Here is a 10,082-nt window from a genome sequence, read left to right on the forward strand (position 1 = left end):
GTGGGGGGGTCAGGACAATCGGGATTCTGTTGATCCGTCTTTAAGGACTCACTCCTGGGGAGTTACGGCCCGCCAGACGTTCACTTTCACCTCAGATCTCCAAAGACAATCATGGCTGTTGGAATGTTTTCACACTACGTTTCCCAGAATGCAAAGCTGCATCTGCTGTGTGTTTTCTCTCAGATCAATCAGACGCTGAAAGCAAAACTGAAATCTGAGGGTCAGCTGCTGCGACCAAAGCGGGACTGCACCCCCCCTGAAAGAGGAACTCTTTCCTGCAGCCAACGGCGAACCACGAGGAGACGCGGCGCGTTCCGCTTTTCACGGGGTGGAAATGCCGGATTTCTAGTCAGTCAAAAGGTGTGATCGCTTCGGCGTCACGGGGGGGGGCAGGAATTTCTCTGGTTGTTGGTTTGAGTCCGCCGACGTCAGGCGTCACGCAACTCATGAAAACACAAACAGGAAGAAGCTGCCTTAAAGCTCCGCCCCTTTTCCTGCTGCTTGGTTCAGGAGGTCAAACCTTCGTCTGAATGTGGAGGAGCACAGATCCTTTCTGATCCGACAGATGCTCACTGCGCTCGCTTTAACAGAACTTCTGAATCATGAAGTTTCTTTTATTTCGGACTGTTTTTCTGCAGCTGCTCGCCAAAGAATGACGCCGTCGAATGTCTTCCTGTTGCCTCCAAGCTTCTTCTTTTTAACCAAACCAACAATCTAGTTTAGTTTGAGGGGGAAAACGCGTCAGAGTGAGCGCTCTCACAGTCTCCGTTTAAACAAACAAAATTATTTAAGACTTATTGGGAGCTGAAACTTGAATTCGCAGGATGTTCCTGCTGGTTCTGGTTCTGGTTCTGGTTCTGGAACCCTCTGCCTTCACCTTCAGGTGTGGTTCTTCCTGTCAGCTTTACCTGGAGAACACCTGCAGGTGAAGAAGAGTTCGCCGCGCTCTTCATCCTTTAGAAGCACTTTAGAAGCAGAAGTCGCTCCGAGTCAGAATGTTTGAACGCTCCTGAACGTGACGCTGCGTTTTCTGCTGCACTCGTGCTGCCTTCACTGCCCGTAAATCCCAGTTCTGCTCTCTCCACGGTTCATCCCTGGATTATTCCTGGATCTGCTCCTCTCTGCAGCGCGGCGCTTTGGCTTGTCATGGTTTGAATTTGGGAACGTTTGGAGAAACGTGCGTCCTCTTTTGATGCTTTATTTAAGAGACGACAGACAAAGGCTGTAAATATTGTTTTATAATTTCTGTCTTAATGAGTTTTGAAATGAAGAAAGTTGTTAATAAAGTTGAGATATTTTCTCTACGAGGTTTTTGGTCCTTCTTTGTTTGTGCTATAAAACTGAAATCCTCCAGAGGAAAATACGGAATTTGAACAATTTCAAACCCTCATAGCCTTAAACCACATGTGTCAAAGTCACGGCCCGGGGGCCGGATCCGGCCCTCCAGATGAATTTAATTAATGACCCGATGTTATCTTGAGCTCATTTCTAACTTGTATAATTTTGATTAAATTTATTTTTATAGAGAGTAAAATATTGAAAGTTACTTAAGGTTTAAGTTGATTTATTCTGGAATAATATTCCTGCATTTTATTATTCATAATTATGTTAAAAATTATGGTTTTAAAGTTTTAGAATTTGTCATTCTGATAGCTTTTTGCACTATTTTGGCAGATTTTCTAGGCTATTTTAGAGTTTAGCTTATATTTCAGCAACATGCTAGCTGTTTTGGCTAACATAAGTTTGTTTTTAGGCTAGTTTGACATTTAGCTAATATCTTAGCTGCTATCAACTTCAGTGTTTTCAGTGGCCAAATTCATCTTACATCATTCACACTAACATTATCACAGGTCTCTATATCTTGTTCATAGTTATGTTTAAAAACCCTTCTTAGTTTAACTTTGTTGTTGCCACGGCAACCGAAAACTTTCCTCTCCACGAACTGATGGGTACCACAAGTGATTCAAGGTTTAGAAAATGTTTCACTCATTTTCTCATTTTCCCAGTTTTCTAAATCTGAACATCTGTGCTAGCTGTCATCTGATTGGCCGGCTGCTCAGAGGCGGGGCCGGCCGGCCTCCGTCCTGCTGGAGTTCTGGAACTGTTCCTGCTTTGTGAACCCAGCAGTCGTCTCTCGTCTGTGGGGGCGGGAACTTAGTCCTCCACATTTGACCCCTCCCTCCGTGGCAGACACGGCGCGGTCACTAGGATGGTACAACCCACAACCTCCCAGCCTGAGGGTAGACACTCCACCACGAGGCCACGAGGCGGTTTACCGGTTCACTCCCTTGGCTCCACCAGTTTCAGCTGCGACTGTCTGTGAGAAATGATGATGTCATCCGTCCAGTGTGATGTCATCCATGGAAAACGCTTCACTTCCTGCTCCAACCAAATGATACGAAAGCCGCCATGTTGGTGCCAGCCGTCGTCAATGAACAGTGATTGGTCCGAGTCTGTCTGTTTCTATGGTGACCACTCTCACCAATCAGGAGTCAGCTTGTTGAAGGCCACGCCCCCAATAGATGATAAGAAATCTGTCAAATGTCTTAAAAGTTGGACGTGGGAGCCAGCAGGCTCCGCCTACTTTTATTGAGATAGCTGATTGGTCCATTTATAACTTAAATATAAATAATAAATAAAAATAGAGAATTAGAGAAGAGCCGCATGTTTACACCATGCTAATGTTTTTAGTTTACAGAGGAATCTTAGATTAGGATTTAGCTAGTATTTCAGCAATGCGCCAGCTACTTTGGCTAATTTGGACTTTAGTTAACATTTATCAACATGCTAACATTTAGCAGCATGCTAACATTTATCAACATGCTAACATTTAGCAGCATGCTAACATTTATCAACATGCTAACATTTAGCAGCATGCTAACTACTGAGGTTCTTTAGGCTAATTTAGAGTTTAGCTTCTATTTTTAGCAACATGCTAACGTTTCTGATTAATTAGTTTACTGAATAACTTTAGGCTATTTTGAGACCTCTGATTTATATATTTATAACTTTTAAAATACAAATAAAAACGGAGAATTAGAAAATAAAAATATCAGATCCAGTTTTTTCTAACCTATAGAATGACTGAGTAACAGCTGATTGTTTCCACATAGAAGTCTATGGGCTTCCTGGAGCCACTTCCTGTTTGGATCATCAGTGGGCGGGGTCACTCAGTCCAGTTCTCATATTCAGTCATGACAAAAGCTTAAAAAGGAAGACGAGGAGGAGCAGGAGGAGCAGCGGAAGTTCCAGAGCAGAGGAGGCAGAACCTGCTTTATGATCTTTTATCAGCTGACTAAAGTGTGTGTGTGGGGGGGGGGGGGTCTGTCTGTGTTTTCATTTCATAAACAGAGTTACTGTCCTCTTCTGGTTGAAGTTCTTCATCATTTCTGAATGTTTCTGTAAATCTTCTCTCTGGATGATGATCTAACAAAACTTGAGGGACAGAGAATAAAACAGTTTGAACTAATCTGCCTCTAAGCCCCGATGATGAAACTCCCACTGCCTGCTGCCGGGGCGGGGAGCGACACCAGATCAAACCGGAAGTTCGCCGCTTTTGTTTTGGGTCAAATTCCAAAGGTGAGAAATTCCACGGCTGCTCCTCCCAGATTCACTGGGAATTTTTCTGGGTGAAACAGACGCGGATCGGGCCGGAAAGCAGGGCGTGTCCGCTCAGAAACCTGTTATTATGATGCTCACCTGCACAGGTTTTCCTGACGGCCTCGTTCCAGGAATTCCAGGTGAGAGAGGAGCTCTGCTGGGAGCCGGAGTTTCACCTGAAGAGTTTCGCTGTAACTCAAACCGCTGCAGGATCCTGCCCTCCCTGAGGAAGTCGGATCTCATGGACACAAATGCAGAAACGAGAACGTCTCAGTGATCAAAATGTATGAGTTCAAATGAAGCAACAATAAAAGCTTTACGCATCCAAAATGTTTCTGTGTTTCATTTCCTCTAAAGAGTTCTCTAATTAAATAAAAATAATGTCATTTTCTCCAAAGATTCTTCCTTTTTTTCTCTACTGTTCAGGAAAACATGAAAAAAATCATTTTTTTTCTATCATCTAAAACTCCACTCGAGTTCATTTCACTGCAGGATTTTGTCTAACGGTTAGAAAGTTCTGGTTTCTGTTTTTCCTCTAAACATTTCTGAGCAGAAGAGGATTGAAAGCTGTAGGATGAAGGATTTAAGGATCTTTATTCGTCAGCGTTAAACTAAATCTGGTTCTGGTTCTGATCCAAATACAGAACAGAAAAATATGATCAAATTAATACAATTCATTAGAAAACCAGCAGTATAAATGTGAACAGAATAAATAATGTTTAGTTTCCTCGGTCAGTTTAGCTTCTGTTTTAGCAACATGCTAACATGCTAACCTTTTTGGCTAATTCAGTTTACTGAAGATTTTTTGCTAATTTGGAGTTTAGCTAATATTTTGGCAACATGATAAAGTTTTTGACTAATCCAGTTTACTAAAGAGTTTTAGGCTAGAATCTAGCTAAGCGACGCTTTAGCTGTTTTGGCTCTCTGACATATTCTAATGTTTTTGGGATGATTTGGAGTTTAGTTCATATTTAAGCAACACACAAATATTTGTGCAAAATTGGGAAGTATTAGAGATTTTTATAAGTTTTACTACCAATTTTTCAGAAACGTAGGTCAGCTTCAGCGCTCTTTCATAGTTCTTTAACACAGTTTCCAGTCATTTAGCAAATTTAACATTTCGCAAATAATTTTTGCAGCATCTAAAGTCAATTGCGTGGCCATTTTCAGTAAAAAGCTTCAGCATCTTCAGCGACTACTTTCAGCGTAATGCATTCACACTAACATCATCACAGCTAATGCAACTTTATTTATTTTAGTGACTCATCAGGATTTTTGCTGAGTCATGGGAATGGAAAAGTTTTTTCTTTCTGTTCCTGTTTTGTGTTTTTCCTCCATTTGGATTTTTATTCGACTTCTTTGACTTTGATTCCTTCTTTAGAGGCCGTTTCCATTTGGACATGAAACTGAGGAGGGTTTGGACTTCAGGAGAACTTCTGGTTCTGAAACTCGTCCTCTTACGTTCTAGTCTTTGTAGAAAACTGTCTCTGTCCTGTTTGAGCTGGGAATCCGAGCTGCTTTTTCCAGGACAGGAAGGATCACCTGATCCTGCTGGTTTTGTTGCTTCATTCATTGATTCTCTTTTGTTTGAGTCTCTGGAGTCGTGGGTTCAGAGCTCTCCGGTTCCTCTGGTTCCTCTGAGAGGATCCAGGCGCGTTCCCAGGAGTTATTTTCTCCTCGGCGTCGGCCTGCATGGACCCGACCCGTCCGTCTTTAAACCCAGATCTCCTGTAGCTCATCTGAACTGGATCAGTGAGAATCAGGGAGAGATTCTCTTCACTCTGATGAACACCGTTTCATCACCAAAAAGGACTTCTGCAAGTAAAAGTCAAACCAGATTCAGATTTATCATTCCCATTCATTTACTCTATTAACAGGAAGTGATGTCATCACACATGTAGTCAGGACTTCCTCCTGCGCCCTGAAGAACGCCAAAGGTGTGAAAGTGTTGCTCAGATCGGCTGCAGACGCAGAAGCTCACAGGAAGTTAGTCAGGAGTAATTAAAGCGTCACTGATTCATGCAGAGCGCCGTGCGGTTCAAACACGCCCTGGTCATGCAGGTCAAACATGTCCTCTCCACGCGTGAGCGGATCCTCGGAGGAATGTTCTCCGGCAGGAAGTCAAGAGTTAAACATTCACACCAACATCAGTTTTAATGTTGAAACGCTTTTCAACATTTGCTGTTCTGACCGCTTGTGGCTCCTGCAGAAAATCAGCAGGACTGGAATCTGGCGTCTGGCCGTCGCTCGTCCTCGTGGGGGGAGGAGTCAGCTGTAGGTGACAGTGAGCAAACAACGACGCGACACGTGCAAACGCACACGAAGTTTGATTTGCAGCTTTCTCATGATCACCTCATGAAACGTCTGACTGAAGCCGAGAGTCTCCTGTTGAGATGGAGACGCTTTAACAGCTGAGGATCATGGGAAAAAACAGCTTTAACCCTGAGAACACTTGAAGTAAATTGTATTAAACATGCTAGAGTATAAGCATAGAAAGTATACTTTAGATCAGAGTCTTTAAACTCACTTGACCTCAGGTCCACTGAAGGCGGAGTCTGGGCCGTACGGGGTCCCATTTGGGACAAAATATGTTTTTGTGTTCACTGTCTATGTCTACGGAACATTTGTTCATGTCTCCGTACTGCTAATCGATGTCTCCTGTGTGTCCTGTGAAACGACAGGCGCTAACGATGCTAGCAACCGTTGCTAAGGACTTTTCTGGCCACCAGATTCAACAATTTCCCATCAGCCAATCACACGTCAGCGGTTGAACGACTGACCTCTGATCAGAAGACCGTCAGTTCGATTCCCGCCTCGCCTCATGTGTGGGAGGGGCCTTGGGTTAGACGCTGGCGCCCACCTTGCTCCTGGTGGTTACAGGTCGGCGTTCGGCAGCGGAGCCGGCATCAGTGTGTGACTGGAAAGGTCGTCCAGTCCTGTATAAGTATCCGCCCTAAATCACTTCTGATCCTGCAGATCTCATAACTGGAAACAGAACTCCAGCGTGGCGCCTTTCTGACCCTAAATGAACCGCAAACCTCCTCGTTGCTGATTGGCCGTCGGAGCTGCCCCAGCGCTAGCTTTGGGGGGTGAAATCCGACCAGCAGTTTGAGAGTCTGACTCTGTCCAGAGATGGAAACATGAATCACTCAGTTTGTGCTCAAACATCACCGAACATCTAAATGACGCAGTGATGGAAATACAGGGATGCTGGTTTGAATCCTCCTCAGATTTTAGACAAAGAAAATGAGACGGATTTAGCAAAAGACGTCTGACGACATCAAGTTTGATGACAGTGATTCATTCTTTGCTGTTTTCCCTTATCTCATGACTTTGAACCACTTGAAGCTCCGTGAGGAACGAGCTGAAACCAGAACCAACATGTGAAAGTGACAGTTTTACTTCTTTCTTTCCCTCAAAAAACAAATGTGCAATTTTAATCTTCCTGTTTCTAACATCTCAGAGGATCACGCTGAAACCAATGAACCCAAAACGTTTCTGGAAGTTTTTCCTGCTTTTCTTAAACCTTTCAGAGTAAACTGTCCATTCATGTCGTCACGTTTTATCTTTGGAGTCCTAAAGAATTATTTTTTATGGGCTGATGTTATGGCGACCAGCACAAATTCACGTGGGCCGCGTGTAGGACCTGCGCTGAAGATGCAGTTTGCTGTTAACGTGTCTTCATTCTAAACGTTGTTGCAGTATTGATCCAACCCTAACATTGACCTTAATCTTGACCTTCGTCTGGGTCCTTGCGACCACAGAAACCGTTCAGTACTGGCTGCCTGTATTATAAAAACTGTAAGATGTCTCAGTCTCTGAGGCTCCGCCTTTTGCTCCTCGTGGGTGCCGCCCATTTCATGATATCATCCTCGAGCCGATGTAGGTACCACATGTGCTCGGCCTGCGAGATCGCCTCGGGGGCTTTCGACTCGCGATGACATCACACGACGGTAACGGAGATCTGGTCGGACTATGATTGATTATTTTGCGTTGACAGCTCTTCACTAACGTCTGCTCGCCTCAGAGTTTATGTCACTGAGCAGGAAGTGAGCTTCTAGCGGGACTTCCTCCAGTCCGTGTGACCAAAAAGAAGTCCAATTTTTTTTAAATAATTTTTTTTAATGTGCGACAAACTAGCATGCTACTCGCTAGCACCCACTTTAGCACAAACTTCATGCTTCCCAGCCTGATTTCTCTCTATCAAATTAGAATGCATTCTATTGTTCATTTAAACGCGTCCCTCCTTTAAGGACATCGTTATGGTGGGTGTGTGTCATTTCCCGTGTCACGTGGTGGAGGTCTAATGGTCCAGACCAATCACATCAGTCACAACCCCCCAAGGCGATCCTGCAGGCTGTGCACGTGCGGTCCCTGCACCAGCCTGTGCACGTGCGGTCCCTGCACCAGCCTGTGCACGTGTGGTCCCTGCACCGGCCTGTGCACGTGTGGTCCCTGCACCGGCCTGAGCACGTGTGGTCCCTGCACCAGCCTGAGCACGTGTGGTCCCTGCACCGGCCTGTGCACGTGTGGTCCCTGCACCGGCCTGTGCACGTGTGGTCCCTGCACCGGCCTGAGCACGTGTGGTCCCTGCACCAGCATGTGCACGTGTGGTCCCAGCACCAGCCTGAGCACGTGTGGTCCCTCCACCAGCCTGTGCACGTGTGGTCCCTGCACTGGCCTGTGCACGTGTGGTCCCTGCCCCGGCCTGTGCACGTGTCTGCATTTCAGGATGTGTATGATGTGCATTCACAAGGAAAGAGTGTTTGTCTGGGGGCGGGGCTGGCAGCACAGACTCTTCCTGGAAGAGGCGGTTCTCCACTTTGTGATGTCACAATGTGAGGACTTGATCGTTTGTTGGGGGCTGGTGCTCAGAAATGTGTAAAACAGATTAAAACACCAGTTTGAGGTGTTTATAGTCAGGAATTAAGATTATAATCCACTCAAAAGATAAAAAAGAGTTCCTTTTGGATGGTCCAGACTTCCAAAGTTAATTTTTGGTTGAAAACTTTAAACTTTCTCATCTCGAAGGTTATTTTTGAAGTTATCTCTGCAGCTGTGAAGCCGACAAGCCAACGCTGGGAGAAAATGTTGTTCCTGTTGTTTCACCGTGATAGAAGTTCTTACATTTCATTTTATTAGGATAAAGACATAACAGAAAGTCATTTCTCTGAGAATCTTCTGAAATGTTGACTTTTCCAAACGTCTTCAGCTCCGGTTCATGTGACCAAATGGATGGAACTGAAAGTTGGAGGTTTCACGCTAAAAACAAATGGAAGGGTTAACTCTGTATTTTCCGTGTTGTTCCCCTCCCTGCTGTTGACTCAGTCCTCCTAAATGAGATGTTGTGGTCGTGTTGTGGCTGTGCAGCCTTTCGTCACCGACCTGCTTCCACTTCCTAAACAAAGCCAGCCGTTCGGATCCGACCGGCTCTCAGCTGTGACGCAGTTCACGACGAGGATGTGATGAAATCTGAGATTCAGCCGCTGTTGAGCAACAAACTAGTTTTCAAAGACTTGTGGAAACTTTTCTCACAACAAAAGAACCACAAAAGTCAACCGGAGAGATGAGAAAAGTTTGGAAATAACAGAAGAAAAAGTGTAATTTCTTTAGGTGAGAATTCCAGATTCACTGCAAGACGTGATTTCAGACGATCTTCATGTACGAAATGTGACAGGAAGGAGTTTAATCAGTCAGACAAAAAACAATAAATGCTGTTGATTAACTGTTAAAAAGAGCTCATTTAAATAATCCCACTGCTGCACGCGGCCTTAAAAGGGTTTTTAATCATTAAAATAGAACTGCAATAACAGATTTACTGAAAGTCCTTCATGCTGAGCTGTAATTCTGTGAACCAGCTGCTGGATTTTCACTGAAATCTTTCATAAAACCAAGAAAACAAAACATCTGACCAAATACATCCCCTCACTGACTGAATATTTGCTAAAAATCCATTTTGATCAAATAAAAGGCTTTTTTTGCTGCCAGAAATCAATCAAATGTCGTCCAGTCAACCTTTTTATTTTAAACTCTGTCATTTCTGGAACCGGCTTTACATTTAGTCCAAGTAGAAGCCAAAGAGAGTTGAATGCAGCGAGTGGAAGATCTTCAGAAGACACATTTAAACTGCAGGAGGTTGAATCATTTTAAGATGTGCACCAGTCTCCCCGTTTTAACTTCATGAAACCCAGAGATCTTTAGGAAGATGCATAAATGAAGGAGCGTTTGCTGTTGAATCTAAAACTCTTCGTCCCTCCAACATCCTTTCCTTCCATCCTGTCTCTCCAGGACTCTACGGGCAGAATCTTCTGGAAGAATCTGTCCGTTCTGGACTAAACCTGATTCAAGGAGAGCTCAGACAGCTGGACCTCGACTTCCGTGCTGCGATATGAGCTGCAGAAGAACTCTGCAGTAACGTCTGCAGACGTTACTGCAGAGAGCTCATGAACTCTTAGAACCGAGAGGACGGCTGAAGAACCGAG

General features: G+C 44.5%; 1 protein-coding gene across 1 annotated transcript in view; it reads left to right on the top strand.

Annotated features, from left to right (window-relative positions):
• The window catches only part of LOC112148261 (metal transporter CNNM4), a gene marked incomplete in the record, with an annotated part of 45,090 nt that extends 43,783 nt beyond the window's left edge, over positions 1-1,307 (top strand). The window contains 1 exon segment of the mRNA XM_024275211.2: positions 1-1,307.
• Positions 1,308-10,082: the final 8,775 nt, after the last annotated feature.

This window comes from Oryzias melastigma, linkage group LG9 (genome assembly GCF_002922805.2).
Source record: "Oryzias melastigma strain HK-1 linkage group LG9, ASM292280v2, whole genome shotgun sequence".
NCBI classification, from domain to species: domain Eukaryota; kingdom Metazoa; phylum Chordata; class Actinopteri; order Beloniformes; family Adrianichthyidae; genus Oryzias; species Oryzias melastigma.